This window comes from Podarcis liolepis (assembly GCF_965112155.1).
Source record: "Podarcis liolepis genome assembly, chromosome: 6".
NCBI classification, from domain to species: Eukaryota; Metazoa; Chordata; class Lepidosauria; order Squamata; family Lacertidae; genus Podarcis; species Podarcis liolepis.
The window spans coordinates 44,041,680-44,064,493 of NC_139559.1; the positions used below are offsets into that span (position 1 = coordinate 44,041,680).

Below are 22,814 nucleotides of genomic sequence, written 5' to 3' on the forward strand. Positions count from 1 at the left end.
ATTCAGGAATATAAACCTCTCTTCTGGGTTCCTTTATGAATCAGAGACCTGGACTCATCCCGGAGCAAGCCGGAATAGGGTTTCAAAAGGACTCAATATCAGTTTTCAAGGACTTGGTTCCTGCCTAGATAGTACTACAAAGTTACACATTTCAAAAAGTGCTGAGCACCCAGTTGCTCCCATTGTAGCTTGCTTAGAAAGATTTTCACAGAAGTCCAGCCCCTTTGTTGGCCTACTAGACTTATTATTTCTGTGGTGGACTGTTTCATGGAAGATACTTTTGAAGCGATTGCATTAAATACTTAAGATATCATAGATTAATCATAGAATTGTAGAGGTGGGTAAGGATCCTGAGGATCAGTCTTGTCCTGCCCCTTGCAGTGCAGGAATCCTGCCCACAACCGTCCCTGCGTGGGCTCGAACCACACACTCGAACCACCCACCTTCTGGTTGAGAGCCAGATGCACTGACCCGTTGTGCCACAGAGCTGTGTGAGCCTCAGTGACTCACTGTTTATTTACCCATTTGAGAAAGAGATCTAGGATACAAAGCTGAGGGAGAGTTATAGGAGTCCATTGGAAATGCAAGTTGTTTCAATCCATCTTCAGCTATGGGAACTGTTATGTACTGAGGTTCTCACCCTGGGCCAGCAGGGGGATACTGTAGATAGTTTTCACTCAGGTCCACATATGCAAATAAGGGATTGAAAGTGACATTCAGTGATTGGATAGTTACAGAAAATGGTTACTGTTGCGTTCTAGTGGAGCTCTATATAAGCAGGCTGGCTGAACCCTTCAGTTCAGTTCTGTTCTGGCCTGTGAATAAACAAGAGCTGTTTGAAGAATCACTGTGTCATCTGATATGTTCACCCACAACTTAACAGGAACCTCAGTGTATACTGGGCCAGACCAGGCTTTCTCTTTTCTGTTATCAGCAGCAGTGGGGAACCTGATTTCCTGTAGATATTGCTGGACTCCCTGCAGGGCTGTACTAGGATGTTTTGGTACTTGAGGCAAAACTAAATATGCCCATTCCCACCACCCCCTTCCTGTGTTAGTCAGCTGCCACTACCCCTGTCACCTGCCACTTGCCGACGCCAAGACCTCTTCTTCCTCTGCAGCCACCTGAGTCAGCAGGGGAATAAAAGGAGGCTGGAAAGAGGTGGGCAACAGTGGAGGAGGAGGAGGATGCTGACAAGTACAGGAGACACTGAGTGGTGCACTGCTTGCAGGCCAGATCCACAGGCAACAGCAGTCATCACGATCCATTTAATTCACACAAGAATGAATTGGATTGGTGGGCCAGTTTAATTTTAAATTTTAAATATGCAATAAGTGAACGTTGATTAAGAAGATTTTTGAAGAACAAAGTCAACATCCTCATGCCTTTTTTAAAAAAACAATTTATTTTTGAAAGGGATTCACATTTGCAAATGAAAATCCAAAACTATTTTGAAACGTTCAGGCTGCTTCAGATATTTGGCAGCAGTCCAGCTCAGTAGTAATGTGCAAATATTGTCAGATCAAGGCATATCGGTTTATTTCTCTATTTCTTCAGCTGCAAAATATCTCGCTGTTTAAAAAAGAAAACACCTTTTGGTTCCTAAGGTCTCGGAGCAAGAATGATTTATCTGAGATGACACAGCTATGTCTGAGGCACTGCTGAAGATTATCTCAGAGTTTAATGGTAAAAAAATACATAAAATAGCAGGACTCGAGCCCACGTGGAATCTGCAGCCACGGAGATCTGCAGCCAAGGGCTCCTACTCAATAGCGATTAAGGAGAAATTAAGCTCAGATCACATTTTAATGAAAACCTACCTAATTCACACTTACCCAAATTTTGTGATGTAGCTCACCAAATAAATAAGTAAGTAAGTAAGTAAGTAAGTAAGTAAATAAATATACAAATGCAAATATTAGGCGAAAATGTACATCAATTGTATACTTTTGTATACATTGTAAATGCTATAATCAATATATTGGGGGATTCATGTAATTTACAGTGCAGGGGATACTTCCATATAGGAACAATGTACCGTAATGTGAAAAATGGGCTCTGACGTCTGAAATGATTTGTGTGCAATTAGTGATTATGAGGCCAGGAAGTTTAGCACATGTTCTCACCAGATACATAGTGATGATGGTGATGATGATTCATTTCATTTCTATACCGCTTTATATTTTTAAGAAAAAAAACTCAAAGCAGTTTACAGCTTACATCAAAACATCAAATAAAACAATTCAGAAGAAAACGTTACAGAAGTCAAATATAAAATATATATCCAAAGCAGAATCATTAACACAAAACTAAAATATTATCCTAAAGATTTCAAAATAAAACAAAGGAGGTGCAACTACAGAATGCACATTTAACATAGCAAGGGTAACAATAAACATTACAATCATACCTTGGGTTGAATGTGCTTTGGGATGAGCGCGTTCGAGTTGCACTCCGTGGCAACCCGGAAGTAACGGAGCGCGTTACTTCTGGGTTTTGCTGCTTGCGCATGTGCAGACACTCAAAATGACATCACGCGCATGCGCAGAAGCGGCAAAAAGCGACGCATGCGCAGGTGTGCCATCGCTAGTTACGTTTGCTTCTAGATGCGAACGGGGCTCCGGAATGGATCCCGTTCACATCTAGAGGTACCACTGTATTTTAAATGCTTCAAAAGAAACATTACTAAAGGAAGTCAAATAGTAAATGCACATTTAAAACAGCATAGTTAGCAAGAAAATAAAATATTGTCATGAGCGTTAAATAGACCTGCTGCTGTTGCTGCCAGTCCTGCCAATGGTGGTTCATAGTAGGCACAGACTGTGGAAGCTCAGACTCGATAACCAAAATGATCTCTGGCCTCTTCAGCAGTCCTAGCTTTTGTAGCTGGAGTCAGTCAGGTTTTTTCCAGGTGAAAAAAGGCTTGCAAGATAGGGAGCAGGTCTTGCAGGTCTCACAGCTGTTCACATGGCCTAAATACATGAACTGTCAGACTCTGATTCCAGCCTAAGTATTTGGGCTGGAATTTTTTCCATGGGCTCAATCCAGTGTACTTTTGTTCAGATTAAGAACTAGATGAATTGGACTTATCACAGTAGAATAGGGGTCAGCAAACTTTTTCGGCAGGGGGCTGGTCCACTGTCCCTCAGACCTTGTGGGGGGCCGGACTATATTTTTTTTGGTGGGGGGGGGACCAATTCCTATGCCCCACAAGTAACCCAGAGATGCATTTTAAATAAAAGGACACATTCTACCAATGTAAAAACATGCTGATTCCCAGACTGTCCGTGGGCCAGATTTAGAAGGTGATTGGGCTGGATCTGGCCCCTGGGCCTTAGTTTGCCTACCCATGCAGAAGAAGAAAACAACCTATGCCTTATCAGCTTGACAAGTTTGCCATTTAATGAAGTTTAGGGTCAGTTTTGCTTTGATTCTGTGAGGATCTGCACCTTCAGGTGTGAGGGCTCCCTTTCGCTCTGAGCACTGAGTGACTAGAGTGTAGACCTGGTTTAGGAACCTGTGCAAAGTTTCAGGTACTTCTCTTCTTGAAGTTTGGTCATTAACTGCTGCTTGAAAGTCAAGTATAGGCTGATGGGATTTCTGAAGCAGATGCCTCTTTAATGCGGCACACAAAGCAGTAAATGTTCTGAAACAGCGGCTGAGAAAGGTGAGCGCAGAAGATCTTAACAATTCATTGAGTTTTGGTGAAGCATCTTCCCACCTGAACCCTGCTCTCTATTTTGCATGGCTCATGGGCACAAACCAAGTGAGAACCAGCATCCTTAGCTCTCTAAAACCCATCCCACAGATGAGACAATTGAAGCAGCCACCTATCCCCACACTACTTCCCATTAGCACCGGCTCAGCGGAATAATAAGACATCACTGCCGGGAACAGGATTTCTCAGTTTTGTTTCCCACTGCTCCTCCTTGTTCCCCTCTTCAGTCTCTGCGAAATCACTGTGGGTCATTGGTTTCCTGGTACATCAACAGAGCTAATATGACTGCAACATCTATGTACTAAAAAGCCAGCAAAAATAAATTGATGGAAACTTTAGAGCCTGAGATTTTGCACGGGGAAACTTGTTTCTAATTTTTGTTTCTACTGTACATGCCTCATACAAGTGTGTGTGAGAGAGAGTGTGTTCACACACAAAGATAACCTGCAGTTTCCAAGCCAGATGAATTGGAGCCCTTTGCCTTACCGCCCCCTTGATTTTAATGTGGATGAACTCTGCCTTTTTCTGGATCAAACTTATGTGGCGAGCAATGCTGGAAGTATGTGACATAATTCAGGTTCTCAAATCCTGGAGTGATCATAGAATCATAGAGTTGGAAGAGACCACAAGGGCCATCGAGTCCAACCCCCTGCCAAGCAGGAAACACCATCAGAGCACTCCTGACATATGGTTGTCAAGCCTCTGCTTAAAGACCTCCAAAGAAGGAGACTCCACCACACTCCTTGGCAGCAAATTCCACTGTCAAACAGCTCTTACTGTCAGGAAGTTCTTCCTAATGTTTAGGTGGAATCTTCTTTCTTGTAGTTTGAATCCATTGCTCCGTGTCAGCTTCAGATCCATGGTTTTGTTTTTCCACATGATACAATTAAATTTAACAATATGAGCCTTTTGTTTTGGATTCAGTATTCAGTTTTATTCATTTTGCATCGTTCCTGAAGTAGCACAGCAGGCAAAAGAAATTTCCTTTGACAGCAGTAAGGGTTATAAGATTGTGTGGGTTTTAAAGCAGTGGCTAGGGGCCTACAGCAGTACAGTGGTACCTCAGGTTAAGTACTTAATTTGTTCTGGAGGTCAGTTCTTAACCTGAAACTGTTCTTAACCTGAAGTACCACTTTAGCTAATGGGGCCTACTGCTGCTGCCACGCCGCCGGAGCACAATTTCTGTTCTCATCCTGAAGCAAAGTTATTAACCCGAGGTACTATTTCTGGGTTAGCGGAGTCTGTAACCTGAAGCGTATGTAACCTGAAGCGTATGTAACCCGAGGTACCACTGTACCAGCTCCCACTCTTGAGTGGCATACTTGAAGCCTGCATCCTTCCTTAACTAAATGAAAACTGATTTGATCGTCATATTCCTTGCCTCAGGGAACCCTGGGAACTGTAGTTCTGTGATAGGTTTAAGGCAGCCTTCACCAACTAAATGCTTTCCAGCTGTTTTGGACTATAACTCCCGTCAGCTCCAAACAGCACTGTTGGGGTTGCAGGTGCTGCTGGGAGTTGTGGCCCCTACTGGAAAAGGTTGGTGAAAGGGGCTCTGAAAGAAAATCCACATCACTACTGCCACTAAACTCAAGAATCTTTGAGAAAAATCAATTTAAAATAATTTAAAATCTACCTTTCCCAGTATTTTGATTGTCCTTGATCTTTCAGAACAAAAAAGTGGAAAGAGGTCTCTGTGCTTCTGAACTGGAAAGCGCTTCAGCTAAACTCTGCATAACATAACCGTCTGCACACTACCATTTACCACAGATAATTGTAACGGCTGCTCCCCCCCCCCCCTAGCACTGAGAGATACTGCTTATCATTGCTGCCTTTTAAATCCAAGCCCATGAATAATATTTTGTGACCATTTCTGTAACACAGAACCAGATTTTCCAGAAAGTGTATTAAGATCGTTGCTATTGGGTTTTTTATTTTATTTAAATAACTTAATGGTTAAGGTTAAGCTTGAAAGCTGCTGCTGCTGCTGCTTATAGGGAGAGGTAGACTTTTTACACTCTGAGCTGAAATGCTGCCGAATCGCGTAAGCTTTGCGTAGCTCTCCAGTTCTGCAAATGGAACACCAACTCAGCCACACGCCGGGGACAGAACAGAGCTGGATTCATCAGCTGTGAGATAGGCCCAAATCATAGTTAAATAATAGTCCCTGGAAATATTGAGTAGCTGACTGGTACAGGAATGCAGAGAGAGTGAAGTGTTGTGTGTGTATGTTGGGTGTACAGAAGCTGTTGGAGGGGAGAAGCATAATGGCGTGTGGCTCTTTGCCACACACCCATTTTGAATATTATTGGTCTCAAATTCAAGAACATTTGTTTTCTCTTGCCTGAGATTGTCCCCAGATCCCCAGCTGCCATAAACTGGAAATTATTATATGGAATTCAGAACAGATGAGTCCATTTTTCCCCATGGAGGAGCGCTACCCCAAATTCTGCCTATTACTTTCCCTCAAAGATAAGCTTACTCTCCCAGCTTTGTGGTTCGATTCCTTTCTGGCGAGTACATGCAGAGGGTATTATTGGCAACTCAAGGTCATGTATTAAATGGTAGGGTCAGTCGTCTGCCCTCTGGATGGAGGATGATTGGATTAATAGCCAGATGTGAGACAGGCCATCTTTTAAATGCTGGAAAGGACGGCTGCATTCTTGCAGCTGAGGAGGAGCTGAGAGAGTTGCTGACCCAAATGGCGTGTGGAAGAATAGCATGCAGGCGGAAGGAGAGAGCTGATTATTTGATAGCATCTGGAAGCCATTTATGAACAATATTCCCAGTCAGACTGAGGTGTAGAATTAGCACAGCAGTTAGGCTGATTTCTGTAAGAGGGCCCACTTATGTGGGCCACAAAGTAAAGGGGAGGCACCTTCAGTAGTGGGCAGGATATAAGATTCCTTTCATTGTTAACTGTAATGTGCTAGCATCCATAGAGACTCTTATCCAACAATGGAGTTTTCTTCGAGGGTAGTGTATAAAGGGGAAGTCACTCCTGAGCCTTCAGTCTCAGGAAGACAGGCAGCCAAAGCACTACTAATCAATCTAAATCTAAATCAGTTATATTCACATTAGGCAATTTCCCTTTTTTTGCGTATGCACTCTAAAACTGGATATAGTACAGGGAGGGTTTGAAAGGAAGAGCAGAGGGGTTTGGAGCCACCACCACCCATCAGATTTCGGACAGATCAACAAATATATGACTTTTAGAAGACATCTGAAGGCAGCCCTTGTATAGGGAAGTGTTTGATGTTTGGTGTTTTGTTGTGTTTTTATATTTTGCTGGAAGCTGCCCAGAGTGGCTGAGGCAACCCAGTCAGATGGCCAGCAAATACATAATAAAATTATTATTATTATAGTATGCCTCTGAAGACCAGTCGCCAGGAATCACAAGGGGGTGGGAAGAAGGCTGATACACTCAGGTTTCTGCCTTTGGGCATCTCACAGGCATCTGGTTGGCCACTGTGAGAACAGGACGCTGGACTAGATGGGCCATTGACCTGATTCCTCAGGGCTCTTATGTTCTCTGGCACTCCACAAATGGAAGTCCTCTGCCCCACAGTGACAAGGCCATTAGAATAGTGTGCTGCCTTTTTTTGGCAACAGCAAGCACCACAATGAATCAATTCACAACAAATACATGTTACAAGAAGTTCAAGAAGCTTTTTGATTCTATCAAGCAACAATAGGCCTCATCTTGGCCTTGGGAAATCTGTCCCTGGGGGTTAAGACAAAGGGAACATTTTTCAGTCCTAAGAGAACAACCTGTCCCATGATACACATGAATCCAAAAAGCTAGTAAATGAAATCCAGATTCATCCTCAAAGCAGAAACTGCAATTTGTTTGTTTTTGGGAGGAAAGAACTCAGGGCATTAAAAGAACACAGAGTTCATGTGGGACTTTGAAGAGGTAATTAGTGAGACTGAAATCTGCAGCTTCTGGATCCAAAACGCTAACCTCCTGTGCCAGGAGAATTGTGGTGCATCACACTCAGTTACTGTACAAAACCGCTAGCAGTGCTGCTATTGCCAATACCTAAAAAGAAATAAGGGAGAGTGAACTTGAAATAATAAACTCGAATGATTCCAGGGCCCAAGTATAGGATGGGGCAGAGACTACGCTTCACCAGGGCCTGGAGAGCCATTGAGGGCCATCCAGGCTGCAACTAAGAATAATTTATGGATCATATTTGAGGTCGTTTTGTGGAAATTTGTTTTCAAGTATCTATGTCCAAGGCTTGTGAGATGTGCTGGCACCAGTCAGAAGCTGCGTAGAACAGAATAAGCAACATTCGGAACAGTAAGCCTTTCTAGAGTATGTCTGCCAAAGCGTGGCAACTTTGCTCAAAGAAGCTCAACAGCTTTTCTGTCCGGATTTTCACTGTTTGAAATATGGCAGCCTGATACAACATGTTCTCTTGAAATTGCCAGCCCCTGAGATCCTTGTACATCGGCAGGATGAAGAGACACCAAACACCGTTATAATGAGGGGGGCATTGATCCAGGGGACAGCAAGAGCCAATGCTCTGGTATTCAGATGATCATGCTTAGAAGGCTTCCCATAAACTCCTAACCAGAGGGGAACTTCTAAGCATGTTCACCCAATGTGCTTAGAATTCCCCTTAATTAAGACATTCCCCAGTAAACAAAGGTTTGCAGCAAAGCCAGTGAATGCTGGGATATTGGGGCTATGGCTTGCATGCATGCCCCACCCCTTACCCATTTTAAGCCTCTGCATGTTCACATGAATGCATGACTGCTAGGTGCATCCTGGTAACATCAGCTTTAGGAGGGAGAGGAGGGAAATGGAGGAAGGCATGGCAACACCTGGAAGGCAACAGATTGGGGAGGGCTGTTCTAGACACTGAACATTCCCTTCTCTTCCAGTCTGAGTTCAATTCAGTCTCCTAGGTCTGTGCTGAGGAGCAGAGATGCTCTTATGCTGCATCTTTGCTGTATATACATATGTGTGAAGTGAGACCTCAAAGAAGATCTATTTCAAGCTTTGCCAGAGAGTTGATGGTAAAGGGGGGGGGGCTGGATGTGTCTGAAGTTTCTTTCTCAGGCTTTTTCTGAGCTAACCTTTCTTTCTCTGCCAGCGCCAGGCTTTTCATTCCCACCAGCAGAGGGCAGTGGTGTGTCTTTCTGGTCCGCACACTTGCTCACCAGTTTATTGTGGTGTCAATAAAGCAGGCATTCAAGTCGGATGAAAACATTATTTAAAAGAACCTCACAAAATAGCTGGCTGCTATAGGTATAAATACCTATGTAGGCATAAATACCACACAGCAAGCCACCTCTCGCCCTAGCTTATACCCATGCAAGCCATTTTTGAGCCTCTGCGGTTGCAATAATGCAATTAAAGGCAGGATTTGGCCAGCTGCCTTGAATAAGCAAGATACAGCCCAAGTTAATTACAAAACCCATCCAAACCTCAGAAGCAGCTGAATACACACTCACTCCTCAGTGTCCTTCCTCTCCCAACAAGTCCTGTCTGCTTTCAGTCCCAACTTCATGGTTCTTTACAGAGCAGGCCGTCATTCACAAAGTTTCCAACATTGAGACTCCCCCTGGTTAAAAAAAAAAGTTCCAAAATCTAATTTGCAATTCACTATAAACTACTTCTATTTGAGCTCAGGAGTAAAGAGGAACGGGAAGCCAAAGGTTCAGTTTTCACCCAGGACTGCTGGGGCAAAGAAACAAACAAGGAATGGCCAATCTCTCCCCCCCCCCCATTTTTAAAATACAAAATCCTATGGCTATCCAGTTTTCAGTTGTGAGCAAAACACACAGGTTTCTTGCTAGGTAGAAAAGTCAAGTAAAGAGAAACATGGCGGTTTCTTATGTTAGCTGAGCTGGTCAGAAAAGGCAGCGTTGGAGGAACCCAGCGGCGTAGCGTGGGTTGTCAGCACCCGGGGCAAGGCAAGTAATTTGCGCCCCCTAACCCGGGGCAAGGCAAGTAATTTGTGCCCCCTAACCTGCCGCCGCTGCCAGCTTCTTCTTGCTGCTGCCTGGTCTGGTCTGGTGTGGTTCTCTCCCGCGCTCAGCGCTGCGCTGGGCGGCCGCTGCACTGTCCCTCCCCCAGATAGTCCCTCGCTCTCTCTCTGCACCGCACGCCTGGCACCCACCCCCTCCACAGTGGGTGGCGACCCAGCAGCTCGGATCGGATTCGCACAGCCAGCGCTGCAGTGAGAGAGAGTGAGTGAGCCAGGTAGGGGCAGAGAGCTGCGAGTGCGAGCGCCCCCCCAGATGTTGCGCCCGGTGCGGCCGGCCCCCCCTGCACCCCCCACGCTACGCCACTGGAGGAACCTATTTGGACAGGACTCTCTTCAGGAACAGTTATGGATTTAACAGTAGGCCAGAACCAAAGGCAGGCAGTGGGAGTGACCAACTAATTCCAGCTCCATCCCCTTCCTTCTGCCTGCTAAGTTCTACAGGGGCAGCTCGGAGACTAAGGAGGAAAAGGCTGACAGGATAAGCAGTGCCACTTGCTGGACTGGCTGTAAATGTGGAGGTAGACAGGACTGGCTGAAGGCAGACTCGGGTTGGTGAGGCAGTGCTCCATCCATCCTAACTAACCAGGTTCCACAGCCTAATTTGGAATACAGTATTCATTTCTGGGCTGCAACATTCGCAGAAGACATCAGCAAATTTGAAATGACAAAGTGAGACTTGCAACAAAATGTTGCCGTGTATGCTTCCCTCCTAACAGGAGTGAGTGCTGGGCAGCCAGGCCTTCTTCCATTCCCCTCCCCCCTTTTTCTGCTCAAAAGATTGTTGCTCACTGAACTGTTTTCTTGAGGGAGTTGCCCCCTTGTGTCAATCATGCTAATGCCTCTCTGTTATTTCTTGGTGGCTCTATTTTTTGTTGGCCCTCACCATCTTAGCTCACTGCTGGGAGAGTGATTCCAAGGAGAGGCGCAGAGCATCTACAAGGGGGGAAATTCTGTAACTGCATACGTTTAGGTTGGAGAGATTAAGATTTAAGTGAGAAACATACATTGCAAAATGTTGCGATTTGATCAAAGACATTCAGGTCCGGATCACTCTATTAGGCTGTGTACCAGCTGAAAGACACAGCTAGGTTGTTCTTTCTCTCAGTTCACATTGAAGCTGGTTTGGAGGGCGATGCATCAAAACACAGTATATTTCATAAGAAACAACAGGCAGTTGTGGCCAACGCATTGTGTACACTGTTTCCCAAACCAGTAGTGGGATGGGAACACACTGGATGAAGAGTAAATGGGAATGTGTACATAACCAGAGTTCCCTTTTTTTCATTTAACAATGGCCAGGTTGCTTAGTCCACTGAAACTGTGGAACAATTATTCCCAATTTTGATTTATTTTTTGCAGTGAGTGATTTATTACAAGGATTATAGGAATCACAGGTATTCTGGTGTGTTTGTTGTGTTTCGAAAGTTGTATTACAGAGAATCCATGATTTTGCATGTAGCCATTAACTACGAACTCCCAAATTTGGGATTGCTCCTGAGAAACTTCCAGTGTCTATGAAACTAATGTAGTGTAACAGGGATCCGAATACAATCAAACACCAGGGAAGCTAGGATGTGCAGGAGCAAACCGCTGTATTAAATATTTCTGCAGCAATAAAACTCACCTTTTGTTGGGGACAGGGCCAGCATGCAGTGTGAAGATAATCTGATGGCGTGTTTGTGTTGGGATAAGAGCTGCTGTCTGGGGTGGTCTTTAAAATCCTTCCTTGGGCAGGGGGTGGTTTGTAAATAATCCAGTTTCACAGAGAAATCTCATTGACAAATGTTAACCGAAGTGATAAGGAGAACAATCAATTATTTAGAGAGTGGAAACAGCCTCCAGTAGGCAAACAAACACTCCCCAGACTCAACCACTTGGCAGGATTTCAGACCACATCTGAGCTTTACCCTCAACCCAAGAGATCCGAAAACTCCTCTCTCTCCTTCTCTCTCTCTCTCTGAGCAGAATTTCCAGAGGACTTCAGCTTCCATGAACAAGGGTACTTTAAGACATTATGACACTGTTTCCCCAAGAGGAGGTTGGTGGATCTCACCAATCAACTGGATGCTTTCTTCTGCATCTTTCAGTGACCAAGGGTGCCTCAATCCTGGATATCGTGCTTCCTTAAGATACTCTGCTTTAGGAAATATGGAGGTCAGGTGCACAGCACAGACAACTATCAAAGTGCTTGGGAAGCCAAGGTCGAGGAGTGGAGCAGACCCAGATTTAATTTATTAGTGCTTTTAAAGCATTTTATGCATTTTGACGTGCTTAGCAACAATGTATTTCACTTCCAAAGAAAAGAGGGATTCAAATTGGCTGAGTGAACAATGTAAACCTAAGCACCGAGAAGGACAAGACCCCTGTTCAGCTGTGTTGAAGAGGAAGGAGCAGCTTTTCACACTCTGCCCCCCACCTCAAAAAAACCTTCTAAAGAACGATGAAAATTACTGGCACCCTATCTTCCTTTGAGTCTTAGATTTGGGGTGGGGAAGCCATGGCCTTCCAGATGTTGTTGGATCCTTAATAATGTCATAGATCTGAGCTGTTGGTGAATGGTAGTAATCAACAAATTGTAGTATTTAGGTAATATCTGTGATATGAAGGGAAAATACAAGCTGCAGAACTGTACTAGGAAAGAAATTCCTGGGTTTGCTTATGCAAATCAGTCTGGCTGGGCCAGCTAAGTGCAGAGCTATTGAGAAACTATGGGGAACCGGGTAAAGGTAAAGGGACCCCTGACCATTAGGTCCAGTCGTGGCCAACTCTGTGGTTGCGGTGCTCATCTCTCTTTATTGGCTGAGGGAGCCAGTGTACAGCTTCCGGGTCATGTGGCCAGCATGACTAAGCCGCTTGTGGCAAACCAGAGCAGCGCATGGAAACGCCGTTTACCTTCCCATCGGAGCGGTACCTACTGATCTACTTGCACTTTGACATGCTTTCAAAATGCTAGGTTGGCAGGAGCTGGGACCGAGCAACAGGAGCTCACCCCGTTGCGGGGATTCGAACCACCGACCTTCTGATCGGCAAGTCCTAGGCTCTGTGGTTTAAGCTACAGCGCCACCTGTGTCCCGGGGAAGCAGGTACTGGGCCATTAAATGCAATTGGCAATGCAAAAAGCTACCCTTCACCTCCTGCTCTGAGGAGTAGACAGAGACAAGAGATTTGGGAGGTTGCCAAGGCAATGGGGGATGATGTCACAGAAAAATGTGTCCTTTTTGAAATCTAAAGATGTTCTGGGGACAAGAAGGAGGAGGTAGCCAAACTCCATGAGGTGCTGCTGGCTGGAGGAGGCTGCACCCTGGAAGCCTGCTACTTTGGACCCAAGCTTGCTGAATCTGTGAGGGAACAATGAGAGACACTCTTGGGGTATAATGTTCACTATAAAAGTCATCATGCCCATTTATTTCAGTGGTCCTACTCTGAGTAGGGCTAACATTGGCTACAACCATGGTTCAGCCCAGACACTGAGGTCCAGCTCCAAGGGTCTTCTGGCAGTTCCCTCACTGCGAGAAGTGAGGTTACAGACAACCAGGCAGAGGGCCTTCTCAGTAGTGGCACCTGCCCTGTGGAACACCCTCCCATCAGATGTCAAGGAAATAAACAACTATCTGACAATTAGAAGACATGTGAAGGCAGCCCTATTTGGCAAGTTTTTAATGTTTGATGTTTTATTGTGGTTTTAATATTCTGTTGGGAGCCGCCCAGAGTGGCTGGGGAAACCCAGCTGGATGGGCGGGATATAAATGATATTCTATATTATTATTATTATTATTATTATTATTATTATTATTATTATTATATTTATTAGTGCTTTTTTCCTTAAAAAATGTTTAGGGGTACTCTCATTTTACTACTCATATTGAAAATACTGCCCCTCAATGAGGCCAAACTTACATTCACAAAATGTTTAGGGGTATGCGTACCCCCACAAAAAAACAATTATTATTATTATTATTATTATTATTAAAATAGAAAAATAATTCCTCTCACAATTGTGGGGAAGACTATGGCCATGGGAGCTGTGCTCCTGCTCAACATGCTATCTAGGTGCAGCTTCAAAGTGCTTCCTGTTCTCCTTTGCTGTGGTTCTTTCTCTTTTAACTGGACTTTGTCCACATAACCCTTCAAATAGAGAGCAGTTCTCTCGAACGTAGCACTCATGGTCACCTTATTTCCAACTCTAGCACCACCGGAGCACTGGCATTGGAAGAGGGACAGCCATGGAGCTTTCTTTACGTGCAATGAGGAGGCGTCGGATGGCAGACCCCACTTTCCCCCTGAAATGAGGTCAGTAATATTCTGCGGCTCCCACAACACCCTCACAGGGACCACAAGCTTGGGCTCTTGCACATTATATCAATTTGAACTGGGGCCTCCTACTGCCAGGTGCCATATAAATATTCCATTATTGTTAACCTTCTTTGTTCATGTTATCAGCAAGCATGCTGGTTAGGGAGTCTGAGGGCGTGCAGACATTAGCACCTTAAAATGCAGCAAGGTCGTTTCCCCCTGCTGTGTTTCAAACCACATTTTACTTCACACCATTATCTGATTTGTTTCGCCACACCTGCAGCCCCCCTGAACTCCTATTCACCAAAGCAATAATCTGTGCATGGGCTGTCACCTGCACATGCGCAACAGGTGTCTCAAATATACACACCAAAGCTTAACTGTGGCCTATGTTTCCGAAACTCAAGAAACTACTGAATACATATAGCTTGTGGCTAACGTCATGTGTGCTCTGCTTCAAGCATCACCCCGGGGAGTGCGCTGGAGCCTGAGTAAATGGTATGTGTACACAGCCTGGGATTTTGTGTTGTTTTGTTTAACCACTGAGGAGAACCATTTGGGATAGAAAATGTGTTCAGTTTTAATACAATTTTCTCTGACTTTGTTACTGTTTGAACATTGCACTATTTGATTTGTGACTGATGTCTGAGATACATATGTGCCAGTTCTAGGCCTTTTTTTGTTGTTGTTCATTTGGTTGATTACGATGGCATGTTTCTCCCTTTGGTTTTCGAACTGTTCCCTTGACTTTTGCTGTTGCTGTTGGCTTAGGTTGCTCCTTTTTTATCTTCCAGAAGTATTCTACTATTAGAACAAAGGGCTTAGAACAAGTGAGTTTACTAGGGCTCAGCCTTGGTGCATGTGTTTTCAACACCAGGCAAGTCTCAGCCTTGGTAGAGGTGGCATTAATAACAAAGCAGAGGTTAGGTTTCTGAGCACAGGCAAAGTATATTTCCCTCACTCAGTGAGTAACTGCAGCTCTTCCACCCGCAGCTGGAAGGCGTGTGTGTGTGTAAGGTTTTAAATGCATGGCTTCTAGACAGACCCTGAGACGCAGAGCTTCTCTCTTTCTAGACCTGAGGAGTGTGTGTGTGTGTGTGTGTGTGTGTGTGTGTAAGCAAACTGCCAAAGTTGTATGAGGAATGTAGGCAGACCATTCTCTTTTCTTTTTCAAGGCAAAAAAAAAAAAAAAAAAGTTGCCATATTTTCACTCCATAACTCACAGAGACATAAGCCCATTCAGTGAATTTCGAAGTGGGTTAAAGGTATGTCTCTTAATTATCCTCCCGAAATATTCTCGGTTAATGGCTTTCAAATGTTGGCATCTGTCCTTTCCTTGTGCACTTTGGCTGCTGGCTCCGTCTCAAGCATACAGCAACTCCTCCAGGACTGAGATATTTAAACACCATCTCCTCTCCGGTTTCAGCAGCGTGTTGTAAAGAAAACAACTCCTGCCGGCTGCAGCAGGAAATCACTATTTGGCTTTATGAGGCACCTCTTCCTGACAGCCCTCACTGAAAAGCCTTTGCGAGATTTACAGGGTTAGTATCCCACAGCCAGTCCAGCCCGGTCCCTTTTTTGCTCCCATCACAACTCCTCCTGGAAAGAGCAGAGCGGTGGGCCTGGAATGTGGCACTCTCCAGAATAAGAGACCCTCCACTCTATTCGCTTGTTAGCCTTGGCCATGACTGGAGACAAGAAATGGATGAGGAAAGGAGGCCCTTGCTGACAGCAGATCCAGGAACCAGAAACTAGGGGTATAAAAACAGGGAGGTCCAAAATACAGTCCAAATGCAGAATAGAGTATCTGTATAAACATACTGGAGTAGAGGCCCAAGGCAGAAAAAACATCCTTTGCTCCAATGATCCAAACAAAAGAAAACACAACACTTGCCTTACCCAGCCAGTGATAATAGAAGAACTTTCATTGAAGAAGAAAACAAGCCACCACCACCACCCCCAAAAATCCACCCAGAAATATGGATTCTGGCACTAATAAGAAGCAAATGGCTTTATGCACAAAGGTGCAACTTGCTACTGGACCAGGCAAATGGACATGAGACAAACCCCAAATACTGTGTTTGAGCCAATCATAGATGGAAGACAAAGATTCCTCAATTCTGCAGACATAGCTTGCCTTGCCCACAGCACCACGTTATATCCTCCCAACATCTGACAAACAGGATATGGGCTTTCTTTTTAGTAAACACTAATCAGCAAACTAATTTCTTAGGAATAAAACTCTATGTTTCTGGCCAGTGTAGGATTCCTACCAATCTTCTCAGTGTACTACTGCAGCCAATGGGGGGGGGGAGTGATTGAAATTAAGAGGAATTTGGAAATCCAATACAGTCTATTAGCATTGCCACCAGCTACATCAGCCTTCCAAAAAGCCTACAAGCTCACATGGTTTTTTAACTACACTATATTCTACCTCTTCCTATGTACTCACATTTGCTATGTATGGTCTAAGAAAAGAAACAACTTATATCGTGTTTCACTGTCTGTTTGCTGGAGAGCAAGACCAGTTTCATACATGCTAACAGTTTAGTGCTGTTAAACCGTTCTCTCTGTACAGTTTCTAAGGGCCCAACTACTTGTGATGTTAAATGCGACTCTGCATATAATGTGCTGGTTTTCTGAATTACAAATTGTATCAGGTTGTGGAGGGGTGGGGAGCTGATAATAGGATCAAGGCAGGGACAGAGCAGGAATGTAACCCTTTCATTCCTTGCAGCCCCAATGAAAACCCCTTTTCAGAAAATGGCATTTGCTTTTGCAGGAAATTTCCCATTGGCAAACAAACAGTGGGTGGGACAGGCTCTCTAAAGCTCATATAATTTGCAGTGTATGGATTTGAAACCATGTTTAAACCCCTACATGGTCTCTACACAGCATGTATCACATGGCGTGGTGGCCTTTTCAGAGGTGTCTCCTCACCTGTGTTAGCTCTCTCCATTCTGAGGTGCATCTTCACCATTTTAGATTGTTGGTAAATACCGGTACACACTCCACCACAATTTTTTGGGTGGGAATGTTGGAGACCTGATTAGATAAATGGATTAGTTGCTGCTGCTGTGTTTTGTTTTTTGTTCTTGTTTTTGTAAATTACTATTTAATGAATTGTTATGAGTGGTAGTGTAGTTTAAGGACTGTGTTGTTTTATGGATTTATGTACTATGCGAAGGGCAGTACAGTGGTATCTCGGGTTAAGAAGTTCATTCGTTCTGGAGGTCTGTTCTTAACCTGAAACCGTTCTTAACCTGAGGTACCAGTTTAGCTAATGGGGCCTCCTGCTGCTTCCGTGCCGCTGCAGCACAATTTCTGTTCTCATCCTGAAACAAAGTTCTTAACCCGAGGTAATATTTCTGGGTTAGCAGAGTCTGTAACCTGAAGCGTCTGTAATCTGAAGCGTTTGTAACCCAAGGTACCACTGTATATATATATAATCCGAAACAACAACCATTATTCGTCTATCTAACTAACAAATTTCAAGCTTCCTGCACATATGTTGTCACCTGTGATAAAGTATGTTCTGTCTGAAGTGACATGGCAGCACAGGCATCTTCTTCTCCATCCCCCTCCTCCAGACTCGGGGGAAATGGATGAAGCTAGAGGAAAGTCTTATTTCCCTTGTTGGGTTTCTTTAAAAAATATTTTAAAAAATCGTATGCTTTTGAAGAGTGGCAGGGTGGGTGGGTGGGACTTCTGGTAAATCTGATAGGGTTTTCTTACACCCCTGTCAGTTTCAGTTGAATCCAGAGACAGAGGACAAGCTTGAAAGGCCAGGCAATGCCAAAAGGTGGTTTAAACACACTCCGTTCCCAACTTGTTTTGCTGGGACTGCATCCGAATGAGCATGCAGGGAGGAAATGTCTTTCCCCACACTAAGCAGAGGGGGAGTGGGTAGGTTTAGCAAGATAGAAAGACACATTGTGAACTGTGCAAATGTGTAAAAGCAGGGGAAGAATCCCATGTGCTCATGAAATATGCCAGTGTGATTTTGTCCACATTCTTACTTGCTTCAGGAAACGTAGAGAAGTGGCAATTTATGAGCCTGAGTTAAACTGGTACAGTTGGGGAGTATGTTGCACTCCACCTTCTCTCAGCTTGTTACCCCGTCCCTTCCCTAGAGTACCATTCCAGGAGCCAAGAAGAAAGAGCCACCAGCTGCCACATTATCAAGGCCTGTCTGACACTACGCTTGACACATCAGCATCAATACAGAGGCTGTTTGTTCACCTATATTCATGCAGCTGATTCAAGGTGGGCATCTGAGGATGAAGCTTAAGTATGTCGGAGTTGAGAAGAATGCTGGTATTAAATGAAGTGAAGGCTGCTGGGATTTCTGCATTTTGGTTGGCTCCCACAGTGCATGGATAGATACATGTGCGGGTGTGCACATGCACGCACATCTGTGGATTGGGAGAGTGAGCACAAGCCATTATAAAGGCAGCAAACATCTGCTAGCATGTTGCGATGGCCAACATTTATAGCAGGAAACTGGTGCCGGTTTGGTGTGCAAATGAAAAGCAGCCCCAGACACAGCAAAAGTTGGTCAGCAGTAAGAACTGATGTAAACTGAACTGAACTAGAGTGGCCACCCAGGGCTTTTTAGTTTTGGAGAGGGGGCAGGAGGGGAAGAGGAGGTACCATTTATTATCTTAGTTGGTGTTTATAACTTTAAATCAAACCAGAGCAAATTCATTGTTTAAACAAGGCTCCAGTCTCACTGGGCTGCCTGGGAAATGGAGATAACCCCCCCCCCCCATAAAAAGTGGTGTCCTCTGCTTGTTTAGACTCTCTAAGCTAGTCATGGGCAATTGGATTCCATAAAAGTCTGAAAAATCATAACAGGTGTATTATGTGACTTAGACCATCAACACCTCTCTGATTACAAGAACTCTCTCGTGGCAAAATTCCCTCATGGAAATCATTTTGGCACAGGAATATACAACGACTCCTATGTCAATCCTATAAAGAGGTAGTTTACTGTTTGCAATGGAGTGTGCAGCACATGTACCGCAAAGCCACAAAGTGACGAAGGATTCACCCTTACGCAACAGAACTGCCTCCTTCACCTCCCCATGTGCCTCCAGTGTGGTGTAGTGGTTAAGAGCGGTAATCTGGTGAACCAGGTTTGCGTCTCTGCTCCTCCACCTGCAGCTGCTGGGTGACCTTGGGCTAGTCACACTTCTCTGAAGTCTCTCAGCCCCACTCACCTCACATAGTGTTTGTTGTGGGAGAGGAAGGGAAAGGAGAATGTTAGCCGCTTTGAGACTCCTTTGGGTAGTGATAAAGCAGGATATCAAATCCAAACTCCTCCTCCTCCTCCTCCTTCTTAAACAGGGGTGGACTTTGGTAATCTTTCATAATATGGCACCCTGTGCGAGGCCAACATTGGCACCCCAAATGGACCTTCTCAATTGTCGATCTCAAATTTGCATCCACTCAGCTTGGCGCCCTGTGCTGGGGAACTGCCCATACTGCCCTAAATCTGGCATTGCTCTCCAGTCTGTTATGGGGTTTGTCCAACACTCTTGAGCAGATTTGTGGAGGGTGTGGGGCATGAACAGGGGGAGGAGAGGGGGTGAAAGTGATGTTGTGCAAGTGGAAATCTTTACACTAATGGAAGGAGTTGGATACTGCCCATGGGTGTTAGGCTCTTGAGAAGATCACCTTTCTCCTTTGGATGCTGAGATGGTTGTGTGAATGTAAGTACTTGTACCTCAAACTGCTGATCATAATATTGAAAGTGCATCATGTCAAAGAGCAGCCGTTCTCAACCTGTGGGTCCCCAGATGTTGTTGGACTACAACTCCCAACATCCCTGAGCCTTTGCTAGCTAGGAGTGATGGGAGTTGTAGTTCAGCAACATCTGGGGACCCACAGGTTGAGAAAGGCTGTCATAGAGCAGTTGTGCCACCAGGGCATTTCTGGAGCAAGAACAAGTTCTCACACTTGACTTTGGAGAATTTTCCTTATAAAACTGGGTATCGCTTGAGACAGAGCTCATTCTCTTCGTATCCACCACATATTGAAACCCTTCCCACTCCCCCACCAGAGTAAACTCCACCCAACTGCCCCTTTTCTCCTCCAACCTGGTAGCATTGCAGAACTTAGAGGAATACGGACTGTGTTCACTCAGGGCTGTGCTGCCGGAGAAGCCAAAGTTCCCAGACAGACTGCAGTTTGGCACACGGAGGTCTTGGGCCTGCCAATTTGGCCTCACTTCCAGTATTGCAGGATTCAGAGTGCTTCTGTTCCCACAAGATATTACATGATAGCAACGCAGATCAGATCTGGCTCTTCCACTCCTAGGCAACTATCAAACGACTTCAAGGCAGAGCAAAAGGGTTGTTTCTGCGGAGTCCTGGAAATAAATGCAATGCAGAGTGCAATTATTCATTCATGTACAGTATTTATAAGCCTGCTCTTTGCTGAATATTTTCAATCCTAGAGTAGGGGGAACTAAGCTAAAGAGCGGGTACCAACAACATACAAACATTGCAAAAGCATATAGACTTGGGCAATAAACAGCTAGTGAATAATTCTATCATAAGGTAGACAAGCAAAACTACAATGGCAAAAATTAAAGCAACCCACTTAACCAAAATACATAGGTGGAAAAACACACAAGGCATTCAGCCAGATTAAATGGCCAGTGGTCTTAGCAATAGTTCCCACCCCATTTTTCACTTATGACTGACAACACCGCCCCCAAACACAAAGAGGTCCCCAGGCTGTGCCAACAGATTCTCACTCAGTTTCTTTTGGAACAACTTAGCAACTTTCACCCCCACTCTCCAAGCCATCCAAGCTCTCGCTCTGAGCGGTATGAACTGTTGTCCACAGGCATCCACAGCAGGAAGCTCCCACGACATGGGGTTCGTGCTACAAAACTTTGTTATTGGTTTGGAGGGCACCCAAAATTTGGGGGTTTGTAGTTAACGAAGCTAACTTCATACCCTCCAACATTCCTCAGAGCAAATTAGAAATGTGTAAGCAACTCTTGGGTGGATCAGCTGACAGACTCCCCCCCCAACAGCCCCCCCAGCTGCCCTGAGACTCCCCTTCACCCCAGTGCACAAAATGGGGAGACTCATCAGATTTCAAAAGGCATCACCAATTCAGCTCATGGGAGAGATCTGCTTCAAGATGACCTGTTTAGTGAGCATTCATTCTGATTTGTTTGCAGGGAAATTATACAGTGTTGCAATACCATGCAACTGTTGTCCTTCACTTCCCAGTGCTTTCCCCCATCATATTCCTTATCACAAAAAATCCGCTTTTGTGGGCAGGTAGGTTAGTTGTGCAAAAACTCAAATCCCCTGTAATTGCACAACCTAAGTTCCTTGGCATGTGATTGAATCCTTCCCATAAACAATCTCTGGATCCCCAGAGGTGTTTGCTTGATATAATAATTTCATGATTTATCCCGCCCTTTTTGATTTATTTATTTTTAAAAATCTATTTATGCTTTCTCTATATACTACTCTGGGAGCTGTAGAGCAGCTAACAAACATTTTAAGTAACAAAGAGCTTGACTATTTTTAACACCTCGAAGTCAACTGGCAGTGATATTTCTGTGGATTCTGGTGTACCAAAGTCATTTTCACTGTGTGCTTTTTGTTGACTTTTCCAGCCAGGCCTGTAAATGATAACAGCTTTCTGTACTCCTCGCAGCACAACTTCTGTAGCGCTTTTCTTTCCTCGTCTCATTGCAGGTGGGGGGGGGGGAGAGAGGAAAAGCCCCGCACAGGCAAAATCAAGCCAGCAATTGTCTGAAGCGAAGGGGGACAAGGTGAAGCTGCCTAGACTACAGCCGTCAAGCCATTTGTTTTCTGGAGGGAAAAGCAGCAAGGCGGCTGATGGATCTGAAATGTTAATTTCTTCCAGCTGTTGTCAGTCTGGCAGGCTCTCAAAGGAAGTTTAATAGACTGCAGCCTTCTCTGCTTGTCCCCTCCCTCCCCATTCCACCAGCTCCGCTTAGCAGAGGCAGCGCAGCACAACCCGATGATTAAACAAAAGTCGTGACTCCCACGGAATTGTTTTTCTTTTTGGCTTGGCTCACTTCGGTGCCATGTGTTTCCTTGCCCTTTAAATTTTCAGCTTCTTAAAGGGGAGGAAATGGTTTTGGCCAAGGGGGTAGGCAACCAATGGGGGGCACGTTTAGACGTGACTGAAAGTCAGGTGACTAGCCTTGGACGCCATTTCACAGCACTCCACAGCATGTGCCAGTTGGGTATTGCGGCCAGACAGGAAGCAGGATGGAGAAAGTTTTTGCGATGAAGGAGAAGAGAAAGAAGAAAACCCTCACATTTTATTGATTCTTTTCCTTTGAGAAATGTGTGGCTAGAAATAGCATGTGCGGTTGAAAGCAACGATTGCCATAAGGGCAAGGAAAGTACCATATTGAACCAGAATACGGATGTGTTTACTACAATATCCTAAGAGCCCATGCCAGTCCCATTGCATGGTAGAGCAAAGGATAACCACAACCTTGGCTACTCCGCTTAAACACAACCCTCCACAACTGACTGAGTGGAGGGTCAGTGTAACTCCACATCAGCCAGTGAAAACATCAAGAGAGCTGTTTGCCTGCCACTTAAAGCTCTTTCTTTTGTGGTGAGAGTCACCAAAAGTAATTCAAGACACATCTCAATGAGCCTGACCAGGTACTGGCAACACTTTTTCAGATTTCCTGACCCACACGCCCCTCCACTTCAGACATGCAAGGAAAGCACTTTGGTTCATGTTAGTCCCTCACCTTTCTACAAAGCTGGTGGAGACCAGCAAGA

The 22,814-nt window shown here is 44.8% G+C and overlaps 1 long non-coding RNA gene across 1 annotated transcript; it reads right to left on the bottom strand.

Annotated features, from left to right (window-relative positions):
- Positions 1-7,367: 7,367 nt before the first annotated feature.
- Positions 7,368-9,277, bottom strand: LOC310710215. The gene is made up of 2 exons (XR_014527893.1): positions 9,185-9,277; positions 7,368-7,760 (listed from the first exon to the last, which is right to left on the bottom strand). It is a non-coding gene; the product is annotated as an uncharacterized lncRNA (long non-coding RNA).
- Between the last annotated feature and the right edge of the window lie 13,537 nt (positions 9,278-22,814).